At 35.3% G+C, this 16,342-nt stretch overlaps 1 long non-coding RNA gene across 1 annotated transcript in view; it reads right to left on the reverse strand.

The window, feature by feature from the left end:
- LOC128074827 (uncharacterized) overlaps window positions 1-11,205 on the reverse strand; it is a 135,991-nt gene extending 124,786 nt beyond the window's left edge. Inside the window, exon 1 of the long non-coding RNA XR_008203474.1 lies at window positions 11,130-11,205. This is a non-coding gene — a long non-coding RNA (uncharacterized LOC128074827). The remainder of the gene's footprint in view (window positions 1-11,129) is intronic.
- Between the last annotated feature and the right edge of the window lie 5,137 nt (window positions 11,206-16,342).

Raw genomic sequence — 16,342 nt, forward strand, 5'->3', positions numbered from 1 at the left:
AATGTTAGGAGTTGCTAAGAAAATAATAGAATAGAAAAGAGAAAATGTAGTTATATCATTGTGAAAACATGCAATCCTGAAATCTGAAGAAGGACATAACAGAACTGGGAGGAGTTCAGCAAAAAGCTCCAAGGATCATCAAAAATATAGAAAGACAGTTAAGCAAATTCATAGGTAGACCAGGAGCACTGAGCCTGAAAAATGGCAAGTTGAGGGAGGCTTTGACAGAAGTTTATGTTATCATAAAAGAAAAGGAAAAGATCAGAAGAGGCTCATGGTTGATTTTGTCTTCCTACACAAGAATGGAAACATCACATATTAGCAGGTGGCAGGTTCAAAGCAAACAGATGTTTCTCTCCACTGTGTGTAGACAACCCTCTCTCACCAGGTCTCTTTTCTTCAAGCATTCATTTTCATCCACCAACCATACACAGAAAGTCTCCGCAAGCAGTGTATGAAGCTCTTGCAAGCACACTGCAATTGCTTAATAGTAGTGTAGCGAGCAGGAAACAGAGATGACCATTCCTATGTCCACAGGCAAGGTGATGCATGGGGTGTGTCTGGCCAAATGGATGCTGGCAAAGAAGTGTCTACCCCATTGTGTTCTGCCCTGAACTGGTCTTCGGTGCAGCTGAGCAGCAGGTTGTCTTTTTTTCTCCATAGGATTAAATACAGTAGAATCAGCATTTTTCACTTGAATCCCTGAGTTGCTGTTACCTTCTTGCTTCTATGTCTTTTACTTCGCTTATCTTGAAAGGTATTAACTTACATATCCCTTTACAGGTGAAAAACAATTTACTCAGTACAGCTGAGCCACAGCCTGGGCATTAAGGAGGAGCTGGTTGCACTTCCATGGGTTATGCTTTGGAAAATTTTGCTCAGGATATTGTGGATGCATATATTGAAAAATGACTGGCTTAGTTCATAGACAGTCGTACTCCTTTGAGATCTGCTAGACCAAAACAAGAGATGTGATTCTACTAATACACCGTTTCTGTTTCAAGAAGCTCTTAAGCAGCAGATCAGTGGAGACTTCAGATAGTATTCATTGTGTACTCCATTATTTTGATCTTCATTCAAAAGCTGCTTGTAGTCACAGATGATAGCAGCACCTTTAGACTGTTTCTGCATGGCTGTTCTCAGCTTCTAAAAGCCTTTATTCCCCTGTTTGTTTGGAGGTTCTTTTCTTTTTTTCTTTTTCTTTTCTCCCCAGAGGTTGCACTTTTTTTTTTTTTTTTTTTTTTTTTTTTTCCTTAAGTGAGATGCATTGAAGCAGTGCTGTCTAGCTGTTTTCTTGGTTGGTGTTTATTATTATTATTATTATTATTATTACTTCTACATTTATAGCATTGTATGTTTTTTTGTTTGTTTTTCTTTTGTCTATGTGTTTTTAGTTGGTTAGCATATTTTCTGAAATTAATGCCAACAATTTTGAGTCACCAGCATTGTTGTGTGATAATCTAACATAACTCCAACAATATTTCTTCTTATCTAAATGTGAAATTTTGTTTCATATCAATTTTGATAATTTCTACAGTTAATTTATTTCCTATATTTAACTCTAAGCTTTCTTTAACATGTAAAATATTTCCTTAGCTACCTGATCTAATTTATCAGTCTTAGATATTTTGTACTTGTTAGTCATGGCATGCAATTGATCTGTTTATCTGCCCAAGTGTTTTCACACTTATTATGTCCATATCTTCACTTTAAATCAATTTCTATAGTTCATTCATCTTTTACAGACTTTTAGTGTTCATAGACTTCTGGTACGATAGAAACACATGTTTTCCTTTGATCCAGTTGTCTATTTTTAGGTGCATGTTTATGAGGTGACATTATTCTTTGATGTTTCCTAACAAGTGCTTATTGAATTCTATCTTTTTTGAGAATGAAGATTTTATTCTTAGAGGATGAATCAGCTCTGACTCTTTTCTCTTTTTTCCTTGCTATATTTACCTAAACTTTTTTTCTTATCTTTTTTTCTTTTTTTAATGAACTCTGTTGTTCTACAGCCTTTATAGAAAACTGCCATACTTGATTTCATACTGGCCTTGACAGAGATTATCCTTCTTGTATAAATTTCATTTATTTCAGTAGCTTCTAAAACTCATCTCCTCATTCCATCACATCACTTTTGCTATCAGGCTTATCGTTCAATCTCTCCACTTTCTTCTCATCTGGTGTACCAAACACTGAAGCTTTCCAGGAAATCCTATCATCAAGGCACTAATTTTATGGTCATTGGAAGATAATATTTTGTGTTCTCTTCCCCCACTAATTTTCTTAGGTAGTTCACCAACAACATAAAACAGGTAGAAACTTTGTGAGATCCATAACTTTTGCATGCCAAAGACATGTTAGGACTGATTCCTGCCTGTCTTTGTAAACTCATTTGTCTCTGTTTAGCTTGGCCCAATGCCCTTTCTAATGACAGCTGGAATGCAACTGACCCCTAAGTGCTAGCAATAGTGTATAACAAGTTTTTAATAATTTACGGATGAGATTTTAGATTTAGATGAGCTCAAGTGCTAAAAGGCATCTGAATGAGTATATGAAAGACTTCTAAGGAGGAGTTGACTAGTTTCTTCCTTTTTCTCCTGGACTCATGAAATAAAGGTTAGGACACAGTCAGCTCCCACAAGAATCTCGCTGCCTCTCCCCTCTGTCTTTCCCTTTGTAGCACATTGTTTGGAAAGCAGCATATACCAACAAGGAACATGAAGGTTAGGCATAGAATTTCCTCCTGCTTGAGTAGTTTATTTTAGAATAAGTTGGACTTGGCCTCAAATTAACCTCAAATACAGAGTGAACAGCTGTGTGACTGTCAGCTGCCCCGTTACAAAACTTACTCATCCTGCTGACACGGTTGTTTATTTGCCACAGGGAAGCACTGCTCACAAAAAAGAGCAGCCCAACTAAGTAAATGGGAGATAAATGATCAAGAAAATGACAAAAATATCATTGGAAAGCTTCAGCTCCGTCTCTTAAATGAGCGATTTTCTGTCATGTTCTCTTGCTGCTCTGTTGCATTATTCTTCATATTTGGTAATAAATAGATGTTATGGTATTGTCTAAGTAATACCAATTTGCCTCAAAACGTTTATCATTTCAAAATGTGTTGCAGTGCTCTGTGAGGTCTTTGATAAGGAGGCATTGTAATTGCCTCTTATTACAGGTCAGCTGGTATGAATCGCATCACCAGTAATAGAAATACATTAAGATATAACTGATAGGAAAGAATCATTACTGTTTATTAAAATCATGATCATTCATTTCCAAACCTTACACAGGATAAATATGCATGTATATTGAGTAGAAATCATGCCAGTTCAAATAATTGTAAAAGATTATGCTTTTCTTTAACAGTTTTTCATTAGAAAATTAAAACTGAACTTTAGATGAAGCATACTTGAAAATATTAAATAACATAAAACCCACATTTGCATCATTTTTTTCTGTTCCAATTACATTACTTTCATGTTAGAACTGATATTTGCATGAGAAAGGTAATTTTTAAGAAGACTTGATAATTTTTTTCTTAATCAGAATTTCATATAAAAGATTCTTAAAACGATGACTGCAATTATTTGTAGTATTGCTCAAAAAAACTGGAATTCTGACTCATGGGAATATTTAATTTACTTTTAAAACTTGGATTTTTTTTCTAGCTCACTTGAGACTTCTGATATATTCTGCATTGATTTTAAAAAGGCAGATTTCTGAAAAAGATGCACTGTGCTGCAAATGATATGGTGTAGCTATCATGCTCAGTAGATCACATGGTTTATAGCAGAGCCTCTGAACGGAACTCCCCAAAAATGGCATGCTCTTCAGGGAAGCATGTCATGTCTTATATTTAATATAATATTTTTAACAAAAATGCACATTCATTGTTCTAAATATATATATATTAAAATAATGCCTTATAAAAAAAGAGGATGAAATTCAGCACAAGACTTGTTGACTAATTACAATAAACCCACAGATAAAATTGAATATAAACTTTCAACATTCTGATTCTGTTTTAAAACAGATAAAAGAAGTTACCATTGCAAATTTTATGTGCTATTAATCAACAGAGGCTGCATACAGCTGAACTCATGCAGCGCTGAAACAGGTCTATTATGTGCACTATATGACAAAGGTAAGAATTTTCATTCAGATATTCAACACTGATAATAAAAACAAGAATCTGTGAACTGAAGAAAATGAGGCCAAACATTTGTTAAATAGACTTGTAGAGATCTTTTTGATGGGATGTCAATGTGAGCTTCTGTATGCATGCAGAGGCAGTACACAATAGTTTTTTATTTGATAAACTTCACTGTGGTGTTCAACATCTCTCCCTTGTTGTCAATGGATCAAGAAAAATGTATGCAATCTTTGGGTTTCATACTAAATATCATATATTAAAATAGAATTAAAATGAAAGCATATCTTCTCTTCAGTGTCCTGACAAAATCTAATGTGTCCTTTAAGTCAGATTCAGTGTAATAGTATATATACATATATATATCCTCTGTAAGTCGCACTGCTGAGCTGAAATAATGCCAACTGTAGATGAGATAGAGAAGCAAATAAAAGAGAAGTATAATATTTGAGGATTCAGTAAATTGTATGCGAACACATTTCTGTTGGTTGATGTTGTTGTCAGAAATAAGCCACTATTTTACAAAATCTGAACCTTTAGGGTCCTTCATGTTTTATGTAATAGGAAAGAAACTTTCGAGTGAGTGTTCCCTTCCCCTTCCCCTTCCTCTATCCCTTCCCCTTCCCCTTCCCCTTCCCTTTCCTCTCTTTCTCTCTCTCCTTTTCTCTTTCTCTCTCCAATCTTTGGTGGGACTTCCACACATGATTCTACTACATGAAAGAAATATTAAGAGCATATTCCCTTTGCAAGGGCAATGAATGTGAGACTACAGATGGAGAGGGAGAAAGACAAGTATTTATTCTTTAGTGGTTGTTATGTGGCTTGAGAAAAAAAAATATACATTATGTGTGGAATTGGAAAATAATATTGTTATCCCTGGAGAAGAGCAGTACTGCAATCTACTGTTTACACAATGAAGAGGCAGTAGTCTGTTGGGACATTTCCTCATAAATTGTTCTCCCTTGTCTTTTTGCTTGTCTCTGGTCAATGGATGAATTTTATCCAGTTCTGAAGTAGGTTGGGGAAACATAAATATAGAAATAATGTAGGAATAAGCATAATTTTTTTTTTTTTTTTTTTTTTTTTTTTTGGTCACATTCAAATGGAAGAACAGGTTACCTTGGAGCTGTAAAGCTAAGCAGCTGCTGAGCATGTATTTATACAAGCAACATGATTTGCCTGGGCAGGTTCTTTATAAGTTCTGATTCTCATCTCCACCATCACAGCTACACTGAGTGTGTTGGTGTCATTAATGTAAAAGACTTTCCACACTCTTCTGAAGGAAGGTGCTGTTTTATGTATACTTATACTATATTAATATATTTATTTATATTTAATTATTTTACTTCATTTAAAAGAAAACTATAATAGGAGGCAGGTGAGGCAGAAAGCAGGCAATTAAATAGTGATATCTGATGCAGCTCTGACTGAATGAGGGAATTTATACAGCTTCATAAAGGGATAGTCTTCCCCAGAGATATATCACCTAATAAACAAAACAGTCAAGGTACAGGAGGCAAAGGCTCACCAGACAACAGTTTTCAATACAGGAGGAAATGAGTACGAGGATTAACGTCTGCTCTTCTTTCGAATTGTTTGCAGAAGTTTATAATTTATATTGACATGTTCCATTTAGGAATGTATCGAAACAATATGGCTCATGATAAATTGGATATTCAATTTTAGGTAATAATATTATATGCATTGTTTTGGTTTTGTATGATTTCTTGTGCTACAACTGGAAAATATTAGTCACTCTACTTATAAGTGGTGTCAAATCACCTGTTTTTCCACGTGGTTATATTGCTTACTTTTGGATAGCTAATAGTAAATATTAAAATATTTAAATAGTAAATAGTATATATTTATAAATATATATAGTAAATATATATATATATATTATATTTATATATATATATATATAAATATAAATAGTAAATATTTAAATAGTAAATATCAAAATATTTAAGTTGGTAAATTCTTTTATTGAGTGTTGTTTCTGTGCAATGACTTTCTCATGTTCTCCTACAGGGAATGGATGATCTGCTTAGAACCCACCAGTGTGTAGTATCATAGTTATGAAATGAATTACTTCAGAGAAACAAAAGGTCCAGTGCTGTCTTCAAGCATGTTGTTTGGAGAAGGCTGGTAACAACTAAATAAAGGATCCCTGAAGCACTATGTGGTTTTAACAATATCATTTTTGTTAATATATATTGTTATAAACTTCTGGCAATGAAGCTCACTGCTGCAATTTGAACATACAGTTCAAAACCAAGTGACATAAATAGTTAAACATGCATAATGTAAATAAATCAAATGGAGCAAAGAAAAAGAAAGCCTATTAGTAAAATCAAGCATGGAGATGAAAGTATCTTTTGGTGGTTCTAATAAAAAAATGATGGTATTTATTGAATTATGAAACAGTGGCTTTCACGCGTACTAAACAAACTACAAAACTAGTAAGCAGAAAAAAGATTGGACATTCAAAGCATGGACCATATTCAGTGTTTATGTTAAAATACATAGGTCACTGAAAGTAGTGCCTCCTATTTATTTCTGTTTAAACTAAAAGAGATAAAAGAGCACAATAACATTATTCAAAAGAGCAAATTCTCAGCTACAAAATACATAAATACATTTCAACATAGTCACCACCATCAGTTCTGCATGCCACACTTGTAAAAATCTGCATCAGTGATGCAGATGCAGATGAGGTGATGCATAGTTGCCATCGCCATGCAGTGCACCAGCCGTCGCTTCACTGTGCTCACATCCACTGTTTGCTCTCCATAAACGTTCAGCAAGCAACTATAAATGTCAATGAATACAATTCTTTCCACATGAGGAAATTCAGTGACACACCTTTGCTTCTTATGTACTTCCATGTCAGATGTCATTTAGTCAAATTGTTCCTCTGCTGCCACCTTTCACATGGAAACAGTATGTAATGAAATACTGGTAAAGTTCAACATCTACTGTTATACCACCACCATCTGCCTCTGACATTGTAGGATAACATAATAAAATAGGAGGCATTATTTTCAGCACAACCCTTGTATGTACTTCTAAGCACATTTCTTGTCTCCAAAAGTTTTAATTTAGCTGGAGAAAACCATAGAGTTTCTTATTTAGTAATCTTCATTTTACTAGGAGGCATATTATAGTCCACTTTCACACTCTCTCTCACACTCCCTCCCCTTTATCTCCTCCTCTCCTCCTCCCTATGTTCAGAGTGAAAATAAGATAGGAACAAAACAAGAAGCAACCTCAGAAGTCCTGGTTGCTTTCCAGTGTGCTACACTGTCCATAGTTACTATTTAGATGGCCTGGCTTCCTAAAATTCTTAGACTGCAATACCACTCTGTTGAATGATTTGTAAACATAGAGCAAAAAACAAAGGTGACTTTCTCAACTCAGGCATCTTAGCCTAAGAAAACATAACTAACTTACTTCTGCTCTTACATTAATTGATTGAATCAAAAGATATAAAAAAAAAAAAAAATCCACGAGTTTGTATTACTTTATCAATAACAAGTACTTTCTTTTTAGCATGTCAGGTTTCTATTTGTTTGCAAATGAGTAGGGTAGAAATGTGAAACTCTTGTTTTGAACGTTAAAGTATGCAGTTGTGTGATTGTATTTCGTATAGTTAATTATATGAATAATGGGATTTGTAGTTTTACTTTACTAAATTCTTTCTACTTGAAACATTCCTTCACCCATACTATAAAGTGAATAGCAGAATGCTTTAACGTTAGCTGAGGGTGAAAAAGAAGCTAAATGCCTCTTTATAGATTAGTGAAAGGCCAAAGCAGAGAATTCTTTGCAAGGAGACATATGTTTATGATGATTTTTTTTCCTCTGTACTTTTAAATCATGGCAAAAAAATAAAATATAAAAAATAAAAATCTTTAATTTGAAATTGAACATCCTGTTGGAATCAGAACCATTTCATAGGGCCTCCATCTGAAACTGAAGTGGATTTGGTGTGGCAGTCAAGCTTAGGTAGAAACCAACATGAAGAAATATGAAAGATCATGGCTAGTATAATCATTTAAGATAGAAATGTGTCATGATCATAAATCAGCATTTTGATGCTCACACATACGAGCATATGTACATATGTACATATGACCACCGTGAATGAAAAGCATACAGATAGTTAAATATTGAATAATTTATGTTGGAAAAATATTATTTATGAATATAAAATATCATTTAAAAAATTCTGTACTATGTTCTAAAATGTTTCATTACAAGACAACACACAGTTTGTATTCCCATCTTAATTTACCTATACTTGGTCTATCAATATTTTGAAAAGTAGGAACAAAATCTTAGATTCGGATGCTGAAGCATTCAAGGCGTATCGGAATACAAATTTGGGTGTTAAATTTATCTTATAATTTATTTAGTAACATAATATATTTAATGCAAGTTCAGTATCTACATGGAGTTTGTTTTCCCTCATTCAGGAATTAATCTTGCATCTTCAGTCCATAGTTGCTAAATGTTGTACTCGGAGTGATATTTACAGTCCTAAAATAACTTCTGCAAACTGAGTAAAATAATAAAACTGAAATGGTCATATAGAATCACCTTCTTTCTGTCCAACCTTTTTGGAGCCTTGAGATTCAGACTGTGAATAGCCACATGGACCACTTGGCTCTTTTGTTTGGGGGCAACATTTTATTAGAGTAATGATACAGTCTGTAGGCATAAGGTACAGAAGTGGTTTTATCTTGTGTACATCAGAAGGGCTATATAGCAGAGCTGAATGTAAGTGGGATTTAATTAGAAGTTGGGGGAGATCAAGGGCTTGTGACAGGAATCATTTTGATCATTAGACCTTCTGCAGATTCTGCTGTTGCGATGGAAAAAAAAAAGTACATTCTATTTCCTTCAAAATCTTGACATGACTGTGATATACTTCTCTGGTGTACTTTTACAGAGGTTTTCTTGGCTTTAACTGTCCCCAGGTTAGAACCCCCATTCAGTTCATCTTGCTTTGGACTATTACTAAAATAAGGAGGGGGAAAAAAAGATTGTTGTTCTGGTTGCTGCAGCAACATGTCCTGTAACCCCCAGGCATGTGTAAGCCCTTCATCAAATGTTTATGACAGAGCTAAATGTAAATCCAACAGGAGAGAAAATGATAGACAGACTGCACTCAGATAAAGAGACCCTCTGTGTGTCATAGAGGTGATGGACCATGTACTCAGCTGGAGGTGGACTCGTTTATTTCAGGTAAGGCTCTATTCCTATCATTTTAATTTGCCTCCTCATAAACTCATGCTGTTTTTAAAAGGCAGCGTCTACAATTAGCGACCTTGACCGCATTGACAATGAGTTCAAATGAGGCTAGGGCTGGCAATTTGTCTATCATCTGCAAAGGGCTGAGCACCACTTTCTTCTGTGGGGTGCGAGTACTGGGGAACACTATATTACGGCTTCTCTCTCTTGCTCACAGTCTTTGTGTCCAAATGGGACTGAGAACACATAAAAAGACTTGTTGTCATCAGATTCGAATTCTAGGTGTGCAAGATGAGCTGTAATTTTATAGATGATATGGCTATGCTTCTAATACCATGCATGTTTATATATATCTGCATGCTGAAAACAGCATGTGAAACTGTGCATTTCTCTGTGTGATCAGTCTGCCCTCCTGCCTGGCACAAACAGCAGATAATACAGTTGTAGTAATAGCTAACTTCTCATTACCCATGAACGGAATATTCATACTGTCTACTATTTAAGTTGAGCTTAAATGAATTAGTTAATATTTATTTTTTCTTTCACGAATACTACCTTGACTGACATGTAAACTTCATATTCCCAAGCCCTTTTCAATTAATCCTCTGTTTTTAAAAATTAAGGCACATACATCTCATATGGTCTGTATTCTTTCCTGAATTTATCTTCACTCCAGAATTTTTGTGCTTGAATTGAAAACTGAAGCTCGTTTCCTTCTTGTGTCGTTTTTTTTTAGCGTGATGAGGAGTGTGAAAATATCCAGTCACACTCTTTCAGCCTGAGCAGCTAACACAGATAACATTGTTTTACTTCTGACAGATACTGCCTTTTGTGCTCACATGCATGCCTGGTAGGCTAGATATGAATGAACAAGAAGTGGCACAGAAAGCAGCAAAACCGTAAATCATTAAGGCAGACAGTGGAAACAGGCTTCCTTTGCTTCTAGGTAGTGTTCACTACATACTGACTACAGTATTCAACTGTTTTATTGAACAGAGCGTTATGGTTTACCCATAAGCAGAGATTTTACTATGCTCTGCCTTGACTGTGAGCAGTCTTTGGAGTTTATTTTGGAGGTGAAATGTCCAGCTGTGTTCAGAGGAAAGCACACAACAAATATGATTGTGCTTTTATGTTAATAATATTAGTCTGTCTGCTGGACTCGTGGAATACAGAGTATATAATTTTTTTAAAGGAAGCCATTTGCAACTGAGATACAGAATCTTTCTCAGCTAGTAGTGGGCTTTTAATAGTTTCAATTAGACACAGACTTGGAGGAACAGATGAAAATACTCCTTCATAGTGTGTGCAAGAAAAAGAAAAAAAAAAAGAAGATGAAAGTAACACTATATGGGTGCCCCATTCCTGGAGATGTTTGAGACCAATCTGGTTGGGGCCCTGGACAGCCTGGTCTAGTGCCTGATTTATCAGGTGACAAACCCACACGTGGCAGGTTAGCTAGAGCCAGATAATCTTTGAGGTCTCTTCCAACCAAAGCCATTCCATTATTCTATATTTTCAGTGGTGAATGGAGACAGGACAAGGGGAAACGGCCGGAAACTGCAGCATAGGAAGTTCTGCACAAATGTGCGCAAGAACTTCTTTACAGTGAGGTGACGGAGCACTGGAACAGGCTGCCCAGGGAGGTGGTGGAGTCTCCTTCTCTGGAGATGTTCAAGACCTGCCTGGATGCCCACCTGTGCGACCTGCTGTAGGGAACCTGCTTTGGCAGGGGGGTTGGACTCGATGATCTCTGGAGGTCCCTTCCAACCCCTACGATTCTGTGATTCTGTGATATTATTCTTTGATACTATGTTACTAAGTACATGCAACTACTCCTTTGCTATTAGGAGTAATTCCTTATTTTTCTCTCTTTTTTTTTTTTTTTCTTTTTTCTTTTTTTTTGAGGAGGGGGAGGGGAGAATGGAAATATTTATAGTCAAAGTAATTGAAGAACCTGGAGAATTTTGCCCTGTTTTACAATCTCATCCTTTGGCAGTACAATAATTGTTGAAACACAGCTATTTGCTGTCAATGATTTTTAGCTAAGCTGTGATAAGTCTCTCTATAGACAGAGACTTTGGGGAGACATGATAGTGGCCTTCAGTATCTAAAGGGGGGCCATAAGAAGTAAGGGGACAGACACATTTAGCAGGACCTGCATTTATAGAACAAGAGGAAATGATTTGGAACTAAAAGAGGGGAGAATGACTTTATGATTCTATGATCCTATGATCCTGCAACATCATTCAGAACTTAGCTTCGTGTCTGAAAGCAATTTAGAATCTACTAGACCTGTGGTAACTTATTATAGTGTTTGACATATCCATTCGTTTTCTCCACATTTGCTGAGATAATGCTACATTTTTTTTTAATATTATCTCAGTTTGACTTCTTTTAAATCCAATATTTAGATACTGAATGTGTCTTAAATTCTTATGTATATACTTTTAAAGGCCTGTGAGAATATTCTTTCATTCACCTTTACCTCAGCAGTATGTTGGTCAAGAATTGATATGGAAGTGTTTGGAGACTGTGCAGCTTTGTTCTGGCTTTCTCTCAGATGCTCATTTATTTTGTCTATGATGAGATAATGTGATGTTATAGAACTGCATTTGGAAAACAGGAAAGCCTATACCACAGTGACAGAAAAAGAAATTTTGTTCACCTTTCTAATCCCATAGCTTTCCATTTAAGTTTTCTCCTGCTTAACTGTGGCCTTGTGTTTTTGGGTTACAGAGAGGAATGTACTACTAGACTTGCATAATACTAGCAATATAGATCTTTCAATGTTTCTGAAATTCAAAGATATTAGATAGATATCTCCAACCACTCAGAAAATCAATAAGTAAATTAAGTAAAAAATTTATGTTAGATCATTGTATTGAAACATTTAATTTAAAAAAATTCTGGAAATTTATCCCAGAATAATTATCGTGACTTAAAGTATTGCCTCATGTGCATTTATCACAGACTGAAAAAATAGCTGAATTATAACAACAAAGTGAAGTAATCCATCTTAATTCATCTTCATTTCATAGGGATTCTTAATCCCTATAACTAGTCTAAAAAGTCTTAAGCATCACAGAAGAATGTTATAGAGTAGAAAGTCACACATTTAAAATAGGAAGAAAATGCCCTACATGATCAGAAGGCCTCAGAAGAACTTCATATTTTCTCTAAACTGCAATTTGTCGCTCTTTTCTGACAACAGTTTTATATCATAGTATTACCTTCAACTTTGATAGTATGATTCCAGGTTACAGCCTCTTTATAGTCTTGCACTGGAACATTTGACTATTGATTTAAAGAAATGCTGGAGAGCCTGAACAGAGCAAATCCGTGTGTGGAGGGAGGGGAAAGAAGATCTGGGCCCCACTTGTCAGCAGTGTTCTCAAGCCAAAGAACACTAAGCCGGTCTCAGGCTAAGATCATGGCACACCCATTTGTTACGTTTCAGCAGAAGTGTTTAAATGCTTTGAGCAGAGGTATCACTCCATCAATTACCTAAATCCTTACAGTTCTTAACCTTCTTTTGTTGTTGTTTTTGTTTTTTCTTTTTCCTTTTTTTTTTTCCCTTGGAGATGTGTACCTCTCCTATATAGTTAGTAAAAGAAAATATAGAGAAAACATACAAACCATTCTCATAAAAACAGCAAAAAAATTTGTAGAGAGAATGGGAACTTATTTAGTTATGAGGGACAACCCTCCACTTTGTAAACTCTTCATATGTTGGCAATAACTATTAATTAGTCTCAGATAATGCTCTTAGCATGATTAGGTTATTAACTGAAGTTAAAGTTGGCTAAGAAAGTGGAACTGAACTCTAAACATGTTCTAGTATTTGCACAGCAAATGCAGTCCTAAAAGCCTTTGAAGGTAAAATCTTTCAAACAATTACCCAGCTACCGGTAATGCTAAGGATGCATTTGTACACTTTGTATATTATCCTGTTTTTTCTTTTTTCAGTCAGTTCATTCAGTGGAAATAATTCAACCGATGCCTTGATATTTCAAAAGGTCATTTTCGCACCTAGTAAATCTATGATGCCATCTCGTTTGACTTTTATACAAGCACCTTTATAATTTTGATCCTTCTGTCTGTTGGGAGAATATCTCTGTAAACAACTCAGAAATGTTTCTTTATCCTTTTCCAAATTTCTCCTCCACTTGCTTACTCCATGGAGTTCTTTGAAAACAAAACAAAGTAAAATCTTACGTCTCCTGGTATGCCAAGATCAACGATGTCTCATTGCATTCTCTTTGTTCCTTGTCTGTCTATATTCATCTTTTGTTTCAGGTCTTATATTTAGATTGTGGGCTCTCTGAGACAGAGATTGTCTTTTTTGATCCAAGTTCAGTGCTGAGTGTTAAAGTAGTGCAAGTAAATAACAGTAATGACTTGTTGCTATCAGTGCTGTACTCAGCTATGCTGGCGAATGAATTGGGAGACATGATCATCGCTGCCAGTTGTTACACATTGCAGTTTAGCAGCCATGGAATCTACGAAAACTTATATAAACACATAAGTTTGCAAAGACTTTTCTGACTAATGGGGTCCTCTCCTCTCCTCTCCTCTCCTCTCCTCTCCTCTCCTCTCCTCTCCTCTCCTCTCCTCTCCTCTCCTCTCCTCTCCTCTCCTCTCCTCTCCTCTCCTCTCCTCTCCTCTCCCCTTCCCCTTCCCCTTCCTTTCCTTTTCCAATATTTCCAATATTAATTACTCAAATACACACTGATTTTTACATTCTGATAATTTGCTAAGTTTATATTATTTATTCATACATACATACTCTATCATAACCAGTTATTCATGCAAATACTCTTATCATTTTTAGAAAATATTTTCTTCCAGCTGTATTTGTACATATTTTCAGTGGTTCCGTGGTATGTAAAAAAATGATCTTCAATCGTTGCCAACTAATACCTGTAAAATCTTGCAGTTAATAAGAAACTGCTTTTGCTTTTAAAGGGCTTTAGGATGATTCTTTACCTGGAAAAACAGCAGATAACATGGTCTGCAAGGATTGTTGAAAGAGATTGCTTTCCAATACATTTCCGATACATTTTTTCCCATTTCTTTTTATCATTAACCTGTTTTACCATATTGATCTGCCTATTTTTCATGTTTGCTCAGTCTTTTTTTTTTTTTTTTTTAGGAGAGGAATAAAAAAACCAAAGAATTCAATATTGTTATCATATAGTAAAATGGCCTGTTCTTACTTCATTCATTAATGGATTCGTAATAGATTTGTTTTCTTCTTAATAGTTCTTTTTCCACTGATTTATCTGTAGAAGTCATTCATATGTCAGAAAGAAATAAGACTGCCATAGAAGCATATCAAGAGATGTGGAAGTAATACAGATGAGAAAACTGAAATTAATGTTTAGTGATTACAAGTAGGTTAGCTGTCAGTTCCTTACACTATTTTTTTAAATCTCTTTCTGGCTGAGAACTCTGTAAGAAATGGATATTTGCCAAATTGCAGACCTGCCTCTTTGTCTTCTTTGTGGATTATCTCCAAAATAGAACATCTTTATTCTCGAACTTTTAACTTCTGAACTCTGTTCAATACATAATTTTAAAAGGAACATTTTAAATATGTAAGTTTATAAAGCCACTACGAGTTCTGGTCACTTTCTAATTACAGCAATATTTCTTCACAGAATTTCTAAATAGTTTAACATGAAGCATTTGCTAACAAAATTTTATGATTTCCAGTGTGTCCATGAAGTGGGTGAGACTTAATTCACTTTCTATTGGAAGTCAGATGAGTTTCAGCAATAAGAGTCTTTGAGAAGACCCTTGCAGCTCAGTAGAGGAGTACACATAACATTTTTAAGGACTTTTTTTTATTTGTGTTTGGCATATTATCCAATCCTTGGCAGTGGATGACTTGTTGTCAGCAACTGCGAGACTGCGAGACCCCCCCGCGGGGTGTGACGTGTTAGGCCCTCTCCCTGCTCTATGATAGATGGGTGGTTCGTGCCCTTAGGGGCGTAAACGAAGCACTTAGGCTATATAAGCTAGTGTATACGTGTAATAAACGCCATTTGCAGCTCATCACATTGGTGTCACCTCAGTAATTGGCCAAGCTGCGGACTCCTGGGGTGGCGGAACGGGGAGCGGAACGGGCGCATACTGCAACAATGACCCCTGAAAGATCTAACCAAATTTTTGTCAATTGGATATTTACTGTTTGACAGATCTTACCAAATCATTCTTGACACCAGGAGATTAAAGTAGAAATAAAACTGAATTTAATTACTGAAATACACAAGATTTTTTTTTTTCTTTTTAATTTGCAAACAGATACATAGAAATGAGATAATGACATACCTTTAATGAAACTTATTTTGGTACAGCATAAAAAGGACTTTTTTTTTCATTTTAATCAAATTGGAAGCTCTGAGACTGAAGTAATTCTTCAAACAATTTGCATGCATCACACATTTGCAGACTTATTCTTTAGAAGGTAGATTCCTTATGTTTTGTTTTCTTTATACAGGATCATAACTTGTAGTAAGGCAGCCAATCTTTTTCAACTAAAAGTAATTCACCGACATCAACTTTGTATAAACTCTCCATTCTTTTGAGTCAGGGCATTTCTCCTCTAACACAACCCTGCCTGACATTGGATTTTCTCTTATTCTGTCAAAAATGTCTTTGTATCTCTCCCTGGGATCTCTCTGCTGAGTAGACTCAAATACACTCAATGTCTATGTGGCTGCAAGCAAATCCGATCTCCTGTATGAGCAGGAAATGATACTAGAACTGTGAACAAAAATAATAATTAAAAAAACCCAGCCCAACACTTTCTACCAATAAAAAAAAAAAAATTCAGCCTCCCAGTAGATTTCAACTTTGAAAACTCCTTTCGAGAGAGTGTAAGATATCAAACATATTTACAAGTATTTAACGAGGAGGATCTATGCA

The sequence above is a fragment of the Tympanuchus pallidicinctus genome, unplaced genomic scaffold, assembly GCF_026119805.1.
Source record: "Tympanuchus pallidicinctus isolate F22 unplaced genomic scaffold, pur_lepc_1.0 scaffold11, whole genome shotgun sequence".
NCBI lineage: Eukaryota > Metazoa > Chordata > Aves > Galliformes > Phasianidae > Tympanuchus > Tympanuchus pallidicinctus.